Source organism: Anabas testudineus, chromosome 16, assembly GCF_900324465.2.
Source record: "Anabas testudineus chromosome 16, fAnaTes1.2, whole genome shotgun sequence".
NCBI lineage: Eukaryota > Metazoa > Chordata > Actinopteri > Anabantiformes > Anabantidae > Anabas > Anabas testudineus.
In genome coordinates, this window is record NC_046625.1 from 15,507,858 (window position 1) to 15,525,470 (window position 17,613).

General features: G+C 41.2%; 1 long non-coding RNA gene across 1 annotated transcript in view; it reads left to right on the forward strand.

Annotated features, from left to right (window-relative positions):
- Positions 1–17,613, forward strand: part of LOC113171131 — an 86,252-nt gene that overhangs the window by 48,577 nt on the left and 20,062 nt on the right. The gene's annotated exons all lie outside the window — the stretch shown is intronic.

Here is a 17,613-nt window from a genome sequence, read left to right on the forward strand (position 1 = left end):
CTCTCTCATTGCTGAGAGCTTGTTGCTCACACTGAGCACTGGAGGCTGAGAGGAGCTCTTGGGAAACCAAATCTCATCATTAGAACAAATAATAATAATAATGATGATGATCTTAATAAATGAAATTCACTATCATTGCTTCTCTGCCTCCCTCACTTCCTCTCCAGTGTGTACACACACACATGCACCCACATACGAGTTAGAAATGATTTAGATATGTCAGCCTTAATTACAGTAATAATCTCCAGTGTTTCAAATGACAATCAGATACTGGTGGCGCTGATGTTTCAGCAGGGATGTTCTGCGGTGCCTCTATGCCAGCTCATTTTGATTAGCACGTGTGTGTGTCTGTGTGTGTGTGTGTGCTTGTGTTTGTTTAAAGTCGCTTGGCTTTCCCTGACAAGTTTGATCTGGGTAAACAAGGAGCCAGCCAAATAACTGCGGAGCGAGCAAAGAGAGAAACGGGTTCAGAAAGTGAGTGAAGCAGTGAGAAAGGCAGACTGACAGAGGCAAACGCTTACGCAGGCCTGAAGTCTTGGGCAGGAAGCTGATATTTTCCCAGACTTACTTTACTCTTTTTTTTGGAGTCTGATCCGACAATTGTAGCTTCCTCTGAGGGGCTAATAATACAACAGAGCCATTGTGCAATGCGTCGTTTCCCCTCGCTTGATTTAGCAAGACAGAAGGCGTTTGCATGCAATCTTTCCACTCCCAGCGTGGTTGAGTGGAGTTTTTACTGCCATCAGATTGAATTCTCATACGTCATAATAATGCACTATTATAGTCTGGGTCAGATGAACACGAATAAACAGATAACAGTGTTCTAGTAGACACTCCACAGCTCTCTGCTTCTTGTGTATCCTTTGCCGGTGCTTTTGAAATCATTTCCTTGTAGGTGGAGCAGCTGTGCAGCAAGTATGCGAAATGTGGAAAACATCTCATAACCCGATTGTGATTGGAAGACTAAAGCAGACATACAGAATAACACAGAGTTTGAGGCTAGGCTAAAGATTGTACATGCAGACACACTGGTAGTCACTTTAGCTCAAGGCAGTAAGTATGTGAAAGAGCAGGCAGCGTGGAGCCTTGGAGCCACAAATGCACATACATTGAATGAATACTAAAACATTTGCATCCTGTATGTAATGGAGCATAAAGGTGTATTTGGTGTGTTCAGACAAAAAGTGAACAGATTTTTCACCTCAGATCATTCAAACAAACATGACCGCTTATGTTTATTGGGCTACAATACAGCAAAGGTTTCATCCGTGCAGACATTAGCCACTAGTATTTGTGTTTAGCTCAGCCACAGACTGAACTTAACTCATCAGAAACTCCAGTTCTCCTCTTACTTCACTTTAATTTGAGCCGAATATTAAAAAAAACTGAATCAGAAAGCAGGAAAGTGAGAGACTAATGTAAGATCAATAAACACCTCAGTAACGGAGAATGTAGGAAAGAGCAGAGGAAAAAAAAGCTCTCAACTTCAAACAGATCTGCCAATTCAATGTGATTATTTACGCTCATTGAATCCTTGAATGAGCCTCTCTTTCAAATTGCATTTTACAAGTGTTATATTACAGCCATTAATGGGCCTAAAGCATGCCAAGTTTTCCATAAACTATATACACTCAAATGCAATTAGCCATCTTGATGTGTGGTTTCAGTGTGATAAAATGCTGCTGTGAAATCTGACGTTCTAACATCTGGATTGTAACGTGCTGTTGAAAGAGTAATAAGGACATGATTCATAATACCTACATCAATTTTAGGTTAATAAAGGCTTACATGATGGTATTTAAATTTTTTGTGGCATCATAGGTATTAGAAATTTAAAGGTGGCTAAACAACTTAGTATAAATAGTATGTGCATTTTTTAGATTCACATTATCTCAAATTTGTGTCTCAATTGTCCAGTGGGACAGGGCTGCGTTTCATTCGATACTGTGCTGTGAGCAGGTGCAGCGCTGAAAACAGTCCCACATCTCCCGAATTCTGAAATTAAATTAGAAAGATGGATGTTTTTTTTTTTTTCTGCCACTTGAAATGAAATATTAACCCTAGCACTGTTTCCATATTTACCTCATGCTATACCGGTGTGGAATCAAATATATAGATGTTTATGAAATATATTTATTGTTGGAATTTTAAACATATTAAAACTTGATTGCTATTCACTTTTGAATAGGGGTGAGGAACAAAATAAAGACACAAGAAAAACATTATCTTTACCTAACTGACTGAGATTTTATGACATCACAACTAATTACTGTGAATCCCAACCTGTCTAGCTAGGTTGACCAGTTTGTCTGCCTGTGTTTGTGTGTGTGTGCGTGTGTGTGTGTGCGTGTGTATCTGTAGCTGTGCATGCATTCCTATCTGTTCATCTAGCTTCTGGCCTATCTCACTGTTTGTCTCCATGTTTGGCTAACCATGCATCTTTCACTTTATCAGTAAGTCTATGAATTGGTGTGTGTATATGTGTGTGTCCATGGGTGAAATGACCACTGGGGTTCCTGCTGTGTTGACCACATGCTCCACTCCATTCTCTTTTCCTCTGGTCCTCCTTTTTTAACTCCACCTGGCCACTCTACTTTGACCACCCATGTTGTTCTGTCTGGCTTGGGTTGTTGTATCATACTGAATGGTCACATTATTCAAGCTTGTCCGTGGGTTTGAAGCCCCATGTGGTGTCCCTGCAAGCAAAAGTAAAACTCCATGTGATATTGTCATACAAATACATTTTGCATATATTACTATAATAGTGATTCAAATAAAACTCAGTCTATTAGTGATTTTAAAATGTATGTTATCTACTGCCTTTTTACATTCTTGTGTTAGCAGATAAAGATGTGGGAGCCATAGCATGTCTAGTGAAATCCACCTTCACTGAACAGATAAAGCAATGAGCACCACCTACAGAGACTCGCATGACACTAACTGATGATGAAAGGGAACAATGTCAACATTGCTACACACTGACGGACAAAGAGCCATTCAACACCGCCACGATCTCAAAGCCATCCTCAACTTTAAACATGCACTCGCGTTAACTAACACTTCATGGATTTGGTGCTGATGATATCAGAAAGCTTGAAACAACCACTAACAGTTTTTATTACCTTCAAACTACGACAAAATCCATCGGCTCTCTTCACCTAATCTCAACTCTGTTATCTCGCATAGCCACATCTCCCAGTAGATAGATACAATAAAGGAGTGCAGAGGCCTTATACTAGCACGTGCACAGTGAGAGTCTAGGGGAAGTGAATGTCCGTGTGTGACCTTATCTATTACAATGCGTGACATTGGGTTTTTGAACAAGTGCAGCTTGTATGATTAAGCGTGCAGATAAACCCATATGTCTTAAGTGTATGCATGTAGGTCTCTTTGCCCACGCCCTCTCATTGCAAAACCAGTTAACTGTGGCTGTGGACATGAAAGGGCAGCAGACGGGTAGGTAAATTGGGGTGTCCTGGTCTAGACTGATCTGGATGATTTGAACATGTGTCACAAGGAGAGGGAGTGTGTTTGTTTTACCTGTTTCCTTCCTCTGTTTTAACAATTACCAGAGGGCACCATGCAGACAAAGAGGGATGAGATGTGCAATGCTTATGGCAAAATATCAAGACAATACTTCTTTTCTTTGTGCTACTATTTTATTTCTGCTGATTGAATTATTCCTTTAAAACGTTGCCCATGAATTGTTAAAATCACGTTACCGATAGTTCAGTTTGTTCAGAACAATTGAACTAAGTGCTTGACATCCACGTCCTGCTGTAAACACGTGCTTGTGCCCTCTTAAAACTTTCTTCCAGTCTATATTTAAAGGACACACGCCAGTAAAACTAGCCACCAGTCTGCCGTCTCTCTTTCTCTCTGGAAACCCAGCCAGCTGTCCGCCCTCCATGTTTGACCTTGTTTTGACGGACACAGTCGTATGTGTGTCCTGCATCCTAAAAGTGGCACAGCCACTGCAAACGTTTTGTTTTGCATAACTGGAGTAGATTTTATGACCAAGACGTTACATGCTGATGCAACAGACCATTTACATCAGCCACATACGTCAACGCTCATTATGTTAACAGCCAACTTAATCCAGTTGGAATTATGTTTCTCACAAAGCATATTTGCGTTTGCAGTTCAGTTCAATCTCATTTTTAGGAGACAAGCTTGGTGTGAGTGCACTCTTGCATCTGTGTGTGTGCATGCATGTCAGTGTGCTTTCAGTGTGACCCTTGACCTTTTGTGACTGACAGACTAAATCTAGCCTAGCTCTCTCTCTCTCTCTTGCTCTCGTCTCCTTTTCTCCCCTGTGTTTCCTGACTGATAGCCTGTCAGCGGGACACGATTTCAGGCTAGGACATTATATGTGTGCGAGGGCGGCTGGGTGTGTGAATGCCCCCGAGACGGGGAGGGAAAGAAAGTGCGTTCAAGTGTTTGAGTATAAGTGAAGGTGTATGCACAAGCTAAGGAGGTCAGAAAGGAAAGACACAGTCCAGACATCTCAAAAATAACAACCTATGTTGTTGTGAAGCTGTGTGTTCGCCTGTGTGTGTGTGTGTTAGTGTGTGTGTTGTCAGAAAGAGTATCTGGTAAGTATTTAGTCAGGCTTTGACCTTTGACCCTCTCCTTTGACCTACCACATCCTGTTCAACTGGGGAAAAGGTGGAAACACATTTTTACATATGCACACCCACAACACCCCCCACACTCACACCCTGGGGGTTAAGAGGTTTGTGTTTTGTGTGGACCCAGAGTCAATTCAGAGGATTACACATTCTCACTAATACGCTTAGTTTAGAGTAGGAAAACATGGGAAAAACGTGAGAGGAGTTTGTGGGAAGAAAAAAATGTTTAGGGCTTCGTAGCACACAAATGAAGGAGAGACAGAAACACGCTGATTAATTAGAGACTACATTTTAACAGTTCTCCCCTCTCTGTATCTGTTTTACCAATATTTCACTAAGCAAAATATGGTTTACCTCAAAGCGTGAGGCTGACAGAGTGGGAAAGAAATATATTATGGCAAGAAAGGAGGAAGTGATCCCCAAACTGAGAGAATTAAAGGTTTGCATGATTACTGCCAATAACAATACTATTTATTGGCTACTCCACACACTAGGCTTTTGTTCATTGAGTAAAACTACCTCGAATCATAATGAATACCACAGTGACACCGAGGCTCCTGCCAATAATACAGAGGAGATGAAAAACAGCAGGAGCAGCTCTGGATTCTTTTCCTTCTGGATAACATTACTTTGTTCTTTTGTGATAACATCTACTCAAAGCTTTACATTAGCTCTCATTATGCTTGTCTAGCTTTGTGTGTATTTCAATGAATAATGGGTTGTAGAATTCATATGTTGTGTAACGTTGCACTAATTCCACTGTTTATTACTATCTCTAGCAAATGTCCCAGTGTTACATATTACAGCAAGATGCTGCAAAATAAAGCACAGACAAAGGAATATTCTGACCTATAATGGCAATTTATTTTAAACATTAAACACTAGTAAACAATAAACCTAGATGCAGCCTTATAGAAACAAAATGGAATTAAAAAATAATGCATGCAAATGCAGACCAAGTTATGGTCATTGCTAAGTTGGCTGAGTTTATGCGTTGACTTGGAGTGAAATGTTAGTTTGGGCAGTCTGTGTTGATGCGAGGGTGCAGCCATGTTTGTCTCTGGATGTTAACGGATGTCTGTCAGCTCCTATCCTTAATTCCACGTTGAACCTGGACTTCCTTCCCTTTGGTCTTCCTTTCAACAAAGACTGATACAAGACATTCATAGATAAGAAATCTCCAAGGCACTTCTCCCTTACTTAGTTGTTGATTGTCCTTGTAACATGCCTACTGCATATAAATGAACTTATTCACTAGCTTATTCATTTGAACAATTATTATAAAGCTGATTAAATTAGTCTAATCAATCTAGTTTTGGTTCGTAGAAAAATAAATCGTGTCATGTTGGTAAAAGTTGGTACAGTCTGTGTTTGTTATTATTTCTTTCTTGTCAGTGTTGATGGGGTGGATATGTGAAGGCAGAGGATTGGACATGCATCAGTGTCTGCCACGGTGCTTTTTGATACATCCAGTGGGAATTACAAATGTCAGAAATGTCGAAAGTCTTTTCTTAAGGGGCTTTAATGTCATCTTGAAAACACACTGTAAGTCATTTGTCCCTCAGGATAGTTTTTCATGTCACTTTACATGTTAAAGCGTTCTGTGGTATGTCTCTATATTGAATACACTGTATGTCATTCATGTGAGATGTTCTCTAACTTCCCAAAGGTGTTAGTTGTCAAGACTGCAGCTGTGTACTTGTTCAGTGTCACCTCACACCAGGGCCGACCCTGTTGACTTTTCACCTTTGCAGTGGTGAACTTTGACCTTCGGAGACATGCCCCTCGACCTTAACAGGTCCTAATGGTGCAGAGAGGACTGCTGGTGACAGGAGGCAGATGGAAACTCACACACATGCAAAGGCAGACACACACATGTGCTGGCGACATTAAGGCACACTAATAGAGTGGAAAGCGTTGCTCTGCAGGCCTGTGGAGTGACAGGAGAACCACGGGGACACACATGCACACACAGTTCGACTTACACAGGAAACTGCTGAGACATGTCTGTTTCTATGTTTGTGAACACAACAGCACAACAGACACTCATGATGTGTAGCTGATTTTTGTTGTATACGATTTTGGGCAACATTTTGGTCAAGATAACCTCTGTTTGAGGTACAACCACAGCTACAGGTCAGCCTGTCTTTGTTTTACTCCTGCCGTTTGAGAACATATATGCAAGTTTGCAAAAAAACTTCCATGGAAAACACATGAATAGTGCACATGCACCACCCCTACTTGCAAAAAGTGACTTTTGTGAAGGTTAAACCTGGACACAAACTAATTTGTTTTGGTCTCTCAGTGCTTTCGTCTCCTAAAATAATGAGCATCATAGTTTACCCGTTACTAAATCGCCCCAGTAGGTCTCATGTGGCATTTCAATTGCCAAACTAAAACATACAGAATGGCAAAGCATGGCATTATCAATAAGCATGCAAGTGTGTTCACAGTCTCAACACCCCCTGTGCAAGCAGACAAGCACACACACACATTTGCAGACATGCTCAGGCACATATATGCAGACGGATGCACAAACATTTGATGTATGTACTAACACTGCGGTGTGCATATTGACACACATATGAACACACTCACACACACACACACACACACATACACACACACACACACACACATACACACACACACACACACACACAGCCAGATTACTTTGCTTATTTGCTTAGCAAGCAATCTTTGTTGGGGTCACCACTCCTCACCCCTGCAGCGCACCAATCTATAAAGCCAGCCCTCTGGGACTCAGTCAAGCCAAGGTATTTGTAAAGTGATCTAAAGTTACTTTGTGTTGTACTGCTGACTGAGGTTTAAGATGAAAGCAGCATGTGGCATTAGAGGAGTGATGGTCAGGCTATTTTATGAATCTCTATCCGATCAACTCATCTCACATCAGGAAATCTTTTGTCTGCTGTACTGCCCTTGTTAAGAGATGAACCAGACTGACCTAATAGTAATAAAAAAATCTACCAGTAGAAAAATGGCACAGTAGAAGGACACCCAAAACTGTGGCTGTCTCTTGAATATTTTCACAGTTCTGTCATGCTATGCTATGATTATATAGTTTTTTCTTTGTGCAGGGAATGTGATATATTAGGAATTTTGCACGTTAAAGCACACATGTATGTAAGTAGACAGTCAGAGTCAAAAAATGTGATGCTTTGTCTTTGCAGTAATGTCAATATGTGTATGTGTTTGACTGTTTTGAGTCAAGTACTTTACAAGTTTGACTCCGATTGACCCGCTCATACACACAGTCACCTACACTGCGAGGTGCTTGTCTGACATTCAGTGTGTCCAAGGACACTAGACATGTGCATTGCTGATCCTGCATTTAGAGGCTTGCTCCCTGGCTGATGAGCCACACATAAATTAAGTGAGTGTCTACACAGATTTTCTATTTTGAATTGTTGCAACCTGCACTGACCTGCTGCCACTTAACTTGGGGTAGATGAAGTCTTGGTGTAGAACAATTAGCTGTGGCCGAGCAGCCACATTTGCCAAATTGGAAATGAGATTGTGTTATTTTTTAATATAAACATAAAGGTTGCTTGAAGAGATTTTTTTTTTTTTTTGAGTTACCCAAATGTGTGCTGTGTTACTCTATATCATTCTGAAATAATATATCAATACATCTAAGGATGTATGCTAATTAACCTCTATAGTATTTACATGTGTGACAGCTAAAAGTGCCTTTCAGGATGCTTCAAAGTGCATTGTTTATTGTTTTTTTTTTTTGACATAGGCTCAAAATGTGACATGATGAGATAAGAAAGTTGTGAAAAGTCCTACTGTTTAGAAATATATAATTCTCTATTGAAATGCTAAAAGACATTTGGGATCATGGTTTTAAAAGGCAGACATCCGCTAGAGAGTTGTGGCCTAGCGGCTGGTAGCTGCATAATCAGCTTCTCCATCAGCTAACTGATGTTTTTGCATAATAGAGATGGGATTTCTGGGTCAGTGTGTATGTTCGTCTGCGCGTCTTTGTATGTTGCATGGTGGTGGGGGTTTGTCCTTTCATCTGGATGGATGTGTTCGTGTCTGCATGTGTCTTATCTGCATGTGCGTATGGTTATCTGTGTGTGTGTTTGTGTGTGTATGTGTGTATCAGGGGCACTGACCTCTTTCCCCACAGGGAGAACCGTCCCTGTCTCATTAGAGAAGCAAGATTGAGAGTGAGACAGAGAAAATGGACAGACAGACAGGAAGGGAGAGAAAGAACAAAAACAAGAGAAGATGGGAGAACGAAAGACAGGGAACAGCAGAGGGAGGCAGGCACAGAATGTATCAAGGGGTCAAAGGTCACTCATCCATTACCACAATAAGCAGGAAGGGCCATGGCAAAAGAGGTCATGAAGTTTTCTGATTCTCACACACACACACACACATGCACACACACACACACACACACACATGCACACATCTCCCACTTCCCGCTATGAGGTACATGTCACAATCCAGACTTGACTGCGGTTTAATTGAATCAAGAAGCAGCGTGTGGGTGTTTGAGGTTTGGGAAACATAGGAAGAAGGAGTGTGGGGGTGGATTGTGTGTGTGTGTGTGTGTGTGTGTGTGTTTATATAGACACAAATCTGACTGTCAGGTGTGTAGACGTTCACCCTAGGCTCGGTCTGTATGTATGCGTGTGGTGGTGTGCATGTGTGTGTCTGGGTAGAACATGTGGATGTACTGTACTGGATATACATGGGAGTGTGGGATTACTCACAACGTCTTGATGCAGCCAGCATGCTTTGTTACTCATAAGGCAGGTTATGAGTTGTCTTCCTTCATAGATAAAGCAGCTATTATATAAGATAGGAGACGACTGAAGGCAGAAAAGTGTAAGAGCAACTATAAGTGTGAGAAAATCAAAGGACAAATTGTAGCTCTGGATGCTGTAAATATCATATTCAAGTTATTAAAGGATATTGAAGTCACACTTTGTAGGATAAAGAAAAAAAATAAAGATCTTGGGTGGGAGGGAGACTCATGTTGAGTGCTGGAAAAACACTGAATGAATGTCATGATAATCCCCCCCCAAAAAATAAAAGAAAACAAAATGCACTGAAGTATAACCACAACAGAAAGCATAAAACTCTTCAAAGCCAGTCACCTCATGATCAGAGACCGGTGCGGTTCATCTGACAGGAGGTTCCTTTACTTATTACACTCAGTCTAAACTCCCCCGGTGTTCATGTTACACCACTTAGGCCTAAACATGCCTAAAGGATCAGGTTCGTCAACCATTTGTGGCACATCTGTCTTTTTCCTAAAGCTCTCACTCCTTTGGTGTCCTAGTGGCCCTTTCTCATACTCCTGTTCCCCCGTCAGAGTTTAAATTGCTGAGCCATAGAAATGTACACTGTCTGTTTGAACGGCTACATGCGCATTTATATCACCATAAATGTTATTCCTGGACGCGTACTGCCTCTAAGAAAGTGAGAGATGGATGGCTTAAAGAAGGGGAGACAGATCGATGGATGCACAGACAAGAAAATGCTGCGAAATAGCCAAAGGGCAACAGAGCGTTGGACTGAGAAACACACAGACAGCGAGGACAAAGATAGAGTGAGAGCCAGAGACAGAGAAGAAAAGAGCGCATGGGAATTAAAGAAACCACAACAGAAGCCCAAAGCCCACTAAGTCCCCTTCTCCTTATGATGGTCGGGTGTGGTGCTGGAGTTCTGGCACAACTTCCTACAGCGCAGCCCCTTTCTAAACATCTCATATATACACCCAGTCAGGGACAAAGTCACAGTTAACCACATCACAACGTTGTGCATGTGTGCACTGTGTGTGTGTGTGTGTGTGTGGTTAGCTCAGCTGCTCTCAGGCTCACAGAAAGCATATGCTGCCTGAGCGTGTCAGAGCTGTCTCTTGATTTCATCTCTGTTTATTGCCTAATCCCTGTCTTTCTTCTCACCCCTCCCTTCCTACTTATGTATCCCTGTTGTTTCTGCCCTTCATCTTCTCCCTTCGCCACCAGCGCCCCCCTTTCCCACATTTCTCTTTAAGGTTTGAATATAACCTTAGCTCCCCTGGCAACATACGATTTCTTTTTTTCCATTCATGCTAATAAATATAGTTCCTCCCACATATCTTTCTTTCTCTCTGGGTTTGGTATCTGCTTCTTGAACCCTCCGAAGTGTCCCCGTTCGCTATAGATGAGTTTCAGATAGTAGCCAACCCACCATATGGGTCATTCGTGCACTATCCCAACGGGTTCAGAGCGAGACGATGGTTTGCTCATGAATGTTTCATTCTGGTTTACATAACAGTGGCTCAGCTCTTTGGTAACACACACACTGGATGTACTGTATAATTATAAAATGCTGTCTGTTCCACTCAGCTTCTTCGTACTCTGTCAGTCTCTCTCATGTTCTCCTTCCCTTGAAATTTGCCTTTTTCTCACTTTGTGTCTCATTTCGTGAAAATAACATAATACAATCAAAAAGTATCACCAACCTAAAGGTGCTTAAAGGAAAAGGTACCTGACAAGTTGCTACTGATTAGCTGAAAATGTATTATTTACATCAAATGCAATTGTTCCTTGACAATTGGCCTGCTTGTAGGAAACATGTACACATAAATCCATGTGTACAAATGATTTGTCTTCACTTCTGATTATCTTGCCAAGAGGCAGCAGGAGCAAAACTGCCCAGCTATACTTCTGTGCATCCAAAACAGAAAAAGGAAGCTTGTTATTTTCTGGCAAGGTCGTGAAGCCCGGAGTAATGTTTTTTCAAAACTGTAGTCATATTTTATTCCTATTGTTTTGGGAATGCACGTAGGAAATGCTGCATGCTCTTGTCTTTCTCCATCCTTTGATTTGGTGTTCTAAGTAAAACTGGCAACCTTTTCTTTTTGGTTTCTGTATACATGAGGCCTCCTTTGAGTCAGTCTGTCCAATATTTAGACATTTACCAAACATCTTGAGCAATTTGCCATTCAAACTTCCAGCTCTCCTGCCTCAGTGAGTCCCTTGCCATTAATGAAATAAACTACACCAAAGTTTTTTTTTTTTTTTTTTTTTTTTTTGCTGTCTCTAAGGGCCAGATTTATGTATATGCAAGCAGAGCTTAAATTTCATTCAATTTGTGCATGCAATCTGCCTGTAATTAGTCTCTGATTTACTGAGGCAGCAGACAATTATACAATCAGTCACTGGGACAGCCTTCTAGGAGCATTCTGGGAGTAGAGGAGGATCAGCTTTTCCACTGTGTCATCTCCCGTTCAAATAAACGGTGATAAGTTTTGTTCAACATTTTCAGAGAAAGCTGCATGTGTTCCACAAACTTGGGTCAGCTGAAGAAGGATTATTTACCTAAACTTTAGATTTTTTTAATGGTATACACAAATCCAAACACATTAGAGTCAGTGTCTCTGCTTTAATTGTAGTTGTGCTGACAGAGAGCCTCATCCCCGTCGATCTCCGTACCAAGTAAAGACACCATGAGTCAGGTCCTCTTTCCCACCGAGCCCGGGTCCCTCTTACTGCCCATAAATGTGAAAATAGTTAAAGTGTTTCCTTGCTGGTTCAAATGTCTATTTCTGCATCAGTTGTGGTTCGCCCTCAGTTCCTTCTCCTTCAAAAGCAGTCACCACTACTGTGTATGAGTCAGGTTCTTTTTGCCATTTCTAAACATGGTATTGAGCAGACAGTCACCCATAAATGTCTGCACATGTTTCCACTCGTTGCCGGATATCTTACAGCGGGGCCTCTAAACCTCTGTTGCTGAATATAGTTTGAATCATTTCATGACTTCAGGCCACTGAAAGATATCGCTAAGTGATTGACAGATATAATAATCTCCTTCGTACTCTCTCCCTTCCATGCCATCTCACACCTCACCCTCTGTCTCCCAGTTGGTCAGTGTCTCTGACTCAGTCTAGGTGTTTGCAGTGGTGATAACTGTGTGTGTCAGGCCGCGCGGTATGTTTAGCTGAGATTTTCTCCCTTTCCCTCTCTCTCACTCCGTCAGGTCCTCTCACCCATTTAGTAGACTGTGAAGTTAACAGACGATGCCCATGAATGATGAATGATGACTGGAGGTCTGTCTGCTGCCAACAGAATACATAATTCAGGACAGATACAGTGATTCCAGTCCTGCCAGAAACATGGCGCAATGACTGTATCGCGCCATTGGCATCAGATATACCCCCTGCACAGTGCTACCACTTGGAAATCAATTGCAACCAGCATTGATTATGTTATATTGTGTTGTCCTACCTAACGTAATAAGATGTTTTTCCTGTCTTTGTGTGTCTGTGTACATTTTGTGGAGTGGGTGGGCACGAGCATGTATGCAGCATATAAACATGTTTACGTGCCTACACGTCTGTGTCTCTGTGTGTATCTCACCGTGTGGGCACAGTTATAGCCAGGGTGTACAGGCATTTGTCTGTGTATTTGTCTTCAGGCACGCACTGTGGGTGCCTGTAAGTATTGCAGATGTGTGTGTTGCAGTGCCGAAGCATGTGCAGCTTTGCTGGTGTGTGTGTTTAAGTGTTTCGGTGTGTGTGTGTGCTCCTAGTATGTAGGTCACCAATATATTCCTGATGAGGCCTAGTCCTCTGGAGAACTCTACAGATATGAGGGCCTAAATTAGACACTATTATCTGTGCATATGTGTGCGTGTGACTGAGAGAGAGACAGCACTGAACACCATTATCAGACAAGAACCTCACAGACATGTATGCTCAATTTTGTGCGCATGCATGCTTTTACATGTGACGTTACATTACCATGAGCGTGTGTGTCTGCCTATGTGCAGACGTATTAAATTGCATGCTATTTTCAAAGTAATTCATATGTGTATGTGCATCTGTGTATGTGTGTATAAAAATGACACACCGGTGTCATCTGACAGGCTTGTTGCCTGTTACCACTGACCTCAGACTGTAAACCTCAACCCTTAGTTTTAACGACTGTTGGCTCACAAAGCCTGCCCATATTGCTGTTACCAAGCCAAACTCCTAATAAGCCTCAAGCACCATTCCAAGGAATCTATGGCCAATTGGACATCATTGGCCACATGTTAAAATGCTGCCAAATGTAGGAAACACATACAGTGGCAAGAAAAAGTATATGAACCTTTTGGAATTCTATGGTTTTCTGCATTAACTTGTCATAAAATGTGATCTTATCTTCATCTAAGTCATGAGTATTAATAAATATAATGTTCCTAAAGTAATATCACAAAAGGATTTCTGATCTTTTATGTATTTATTGAGAACAACTATAAAAACCTCACAGTGCGAGTGTAATTGGAACAGTGCTAATTGGAGTCAGGTGTTAGCATAAGCTAAGAAAATTAGTTTAGAATTGGGGACTAGAGCTACTTCGACTGACAAAAACCACTCTAACTTTTTGAGTTTGCTCTGCACAAGAAGAATACGCTTATGTGAGCCATGCCTCGCCAAAAGGAGCTTTCAGAGGATCTACGATCAAGAATCGTTGATTTCGATAAAGCTGGAAAGGGTTACAAAGGGATGTCAAAGGCTTAAGAAATTCACCAGTCTACAGTTAGGCAAACAACCTACAAATAGAGACACTCTGGGACTATGGCTACTCTAGCAAGAGGTGGGCGGCCAGTTAAAATGACCCTAAGAGCACAACAAACACTCATTAATTTCCAAGTGTGTCAAAAATTCTTCAGCATAATGTGAGAATGACTGTACGTCAGCTGAAACTCTGTAGAAGTTGGTTGATGCTACAGGACAATGACCCAAAACAAACAACAGAATGTCTTCAGAAAAACAAAATCTGCCTTTCAGATAGTAAAGCAGTTCTGTAGGAAGAATGAGCTAAAATTCCTCCTGAACAATGAAGGTCTGATCCACAGCTACAGGAAGTGCCTGGTTGAGGTTATTACTGCCAACGGGGGGTCAACCAGTTATTTATTCCAAATACTTAATAATTCCATACTTTTTCTACTAGAACTGTGAAGTTTTAATGTTTGTTCTCAATAAAGATATGAAAGATCTGAATTTTTTTGTGTTACTATTTTAGGCATATTATAGTTGTTAATACATTCGACTTAGTTAAAGATCAGATAAGATCTTATAGGTTAAGGTTAAGATATTTTTTTGCCAATGTATAACATCTATGAGAGGTGAGTTTCTAGCATAGAGAATGGAAAAAGCTGGTTCAGAACAGTCAATCAAATACTCTAACCTATAACGTTAACTGGCATCAGGGGTAGCTTTTATACTTTTAAATGGCTACCACTAAATAGCCAAGAGCAAATGTAATAGGGTTTCATGTAAACATACAGAATTATACATGTTATGTCACTTCCTCAATAAAATGTGTGGTTTAGCATTGCTGCTGAGATGGGGATAGTTTGTTGAAACATTACGTGTAATCCCCCTTCATTTGAGGATGTCTACATTTCCAGCCAGCCTACTGTCTGAAAGTCACAGGGACAATACCACATGCAGTCAATCTGTCAAACCAATTCAGACTTTTGCTAGAGCTCAGCCCAAAAGTTATATTCAGCCTGAGAGAGATGAATGGGAGTGAGAATGTCTACCTTTGAAAAGCTTCATGCTTTGACCAAATCATATGCTGTCACTCCTAAGCTTTAGAAGGCCTCCACTTTTCATCAAAGCCGTTGATGGCTACCTTTCACAGTATTGTTGAATACACCCTCAAAAGCTTCCCTCCCTCCTTTCCTCCCTTCCCCTCCCAAATCTCATCCCCCCCCCCAGTCGACTCGTCCCTGCCTCTCCTTCCCCCTACCTCAATCCTTCCATTCCCCTTTTCCTTAATCCCTCCCTCCCGCTCTCCCTCCTCAATCAAACCCTCAAATCCCTCTAGGTTTTTTTTTTCTCCTGCCTATGTGTGACTTCAGCACTGTCAAAGTAGATGAAACAAGAATTCTGATTCATCACAGTCATAACCTGCCATGATTATGATCCGCTACTATTCCTTCCCATGTGGCGATAGGCTGATGTTACTGGCCTTTTCAGAATTTATTTGCATATTTGTTTCCCCTTTGTTTCTTTTGATGAATTATTTACTGCGGAGTGAAATGACAACAGAGATCACTGATGATTGCTGTTGCGAGTGCATGGGTACCTTCTCTTCTTTGTAATTATTCCCTTTTTCCTGATTTTCAATCAATTGTTTCTACTCAAGTTCCCCAGTGACAACAGTCGGGGAGGCAGAAAAAATAAAACACGTGCATTTTAGCGCAGCTAGTGAAACCTTTTTGCACTATTCTAATGGGAATGCAGGTTCCACTGTTGTTGCAATGATTAGAGAGGACGGAAAAGCAGGACAAAAAGAGGAGAGAGGGGAGAGAGTGGAGATCAAATGGAAATAAAAAATATGCAAAAAACATATGTGTTGGGAAAGCCTCCTTACACTCCCACTCCCACACACAGGACAAATGAGTGGAAAGACACACCCTGCTCAGTATCATATAACCAATCAAAAGACTAATAAGTGACAATAATAAGAATATCAATTGAACCATGAAATCTAATTTAGCTCCTAGAAGCTTGAGGTTTTGGCCACAGGTGGATTTGCACACCAAGCAATGGCTTATGTGCCACATGTGTGTCTAGATTGCGAGCCTCACAAACTGTATTAACAATGTGTACCAGGGATCTACTGCATGTACACTTGCACAGACACCCAGCACACTGCCACCCTGTCCCTATATTGCCCTATCTAGGAATAACAATGAATAATTCATGTCCCAAAGTCTTGTCTGCAGACAAAAGTCAGCGTTTGCATTTATTATTTATCGAAAACAGCTCACATGATGAATCCTTTAACAAACAGAGCTTCCCGTAAACCCTGTACCTATTTCTTCTTCTCTTGCTGTTTGTATTTTGGCACACATTTAAGTGGGATCATTAGTAGAGATAAGGATGTAAGAAGGGGGCAAGGGAGAGAGAGAGAGAGAGAAACAGAGACAGGGAAAGGAGTTGTGAGAGGAGAGGAAATGAGGCCAAAGGACATAGGAATCATTTTGTAAAGGTATGAATTAATGAGAAACATGTGCATCACAAGCTAATTAATTTAACAATGAAATGCTTTGGGGACCAAGGCATAACTTTTAAGCCTTCATCACATTGACACAGTAAAAGTTTAATGCTACCCAATGGGTATTTGAAATCACTTAATTGCACTGCCAAACCTGAAGGTAATGGATTTGTGTCAATGTGTAATATTCTAATCTCTTTTACGATTGTTGCATTGATGCTACAGGAGTGCTGCACTTCAGCGGAATAAGTAAAAGAAAAGACACCAGTGCACAGTGCACACAGACATATCTGCTGTAATAGTTACATTTGTTGTGTTGGACAGTTGACTTGCAGATGGGAGGGATTTCATTGCAGAGTGAAAGGAGCATGTCTACCTTATGCTAATGCGGTCCTCATTTATTCCAGTACTACTTGCCATTTTTTTCTTCTTCTTTTCTTCTACTCCACCTCTTCACCATCCATCACTCATCTAAGGCACAAGGTAGTAACTTTGCAGAACATTTGATGTTCAGTCTCCCTTTAGATTGACGCACACACACACACAGTCATTTTTACTAAATCAAAAAAATCTAATCTGGTCTAGCAAAAGTTGAATAATTGATGTGTTATGTTAAAAAAGCAATGAAATAATCATAGCCTGTTGGATGTTGGAGGAACATCAAACCCAGAGTTGGAGCTTGGCAGACTTGGCTGAACAGGGTAGGATCCTTGTATGTATTTGGAACGGCTGCCCAGTGAAATAATAATGAATAGCAAAGAGTTATGGGATTAGGAGATTTTTGTTCTGCACTGTACCTGACATTCTGTACGTGCCCACCCTTGTTTTTTTTTTTTGTTTTTTTTACAGCATGACCAGTATTAATAGAGCAAGATTTTCTGGAAATAGTTTGATTTGGTGGACTGGGGAAACATTCCAGCAGGCCTGAAAAAATACAGGATACAGTAAACGTCTGCGACGGA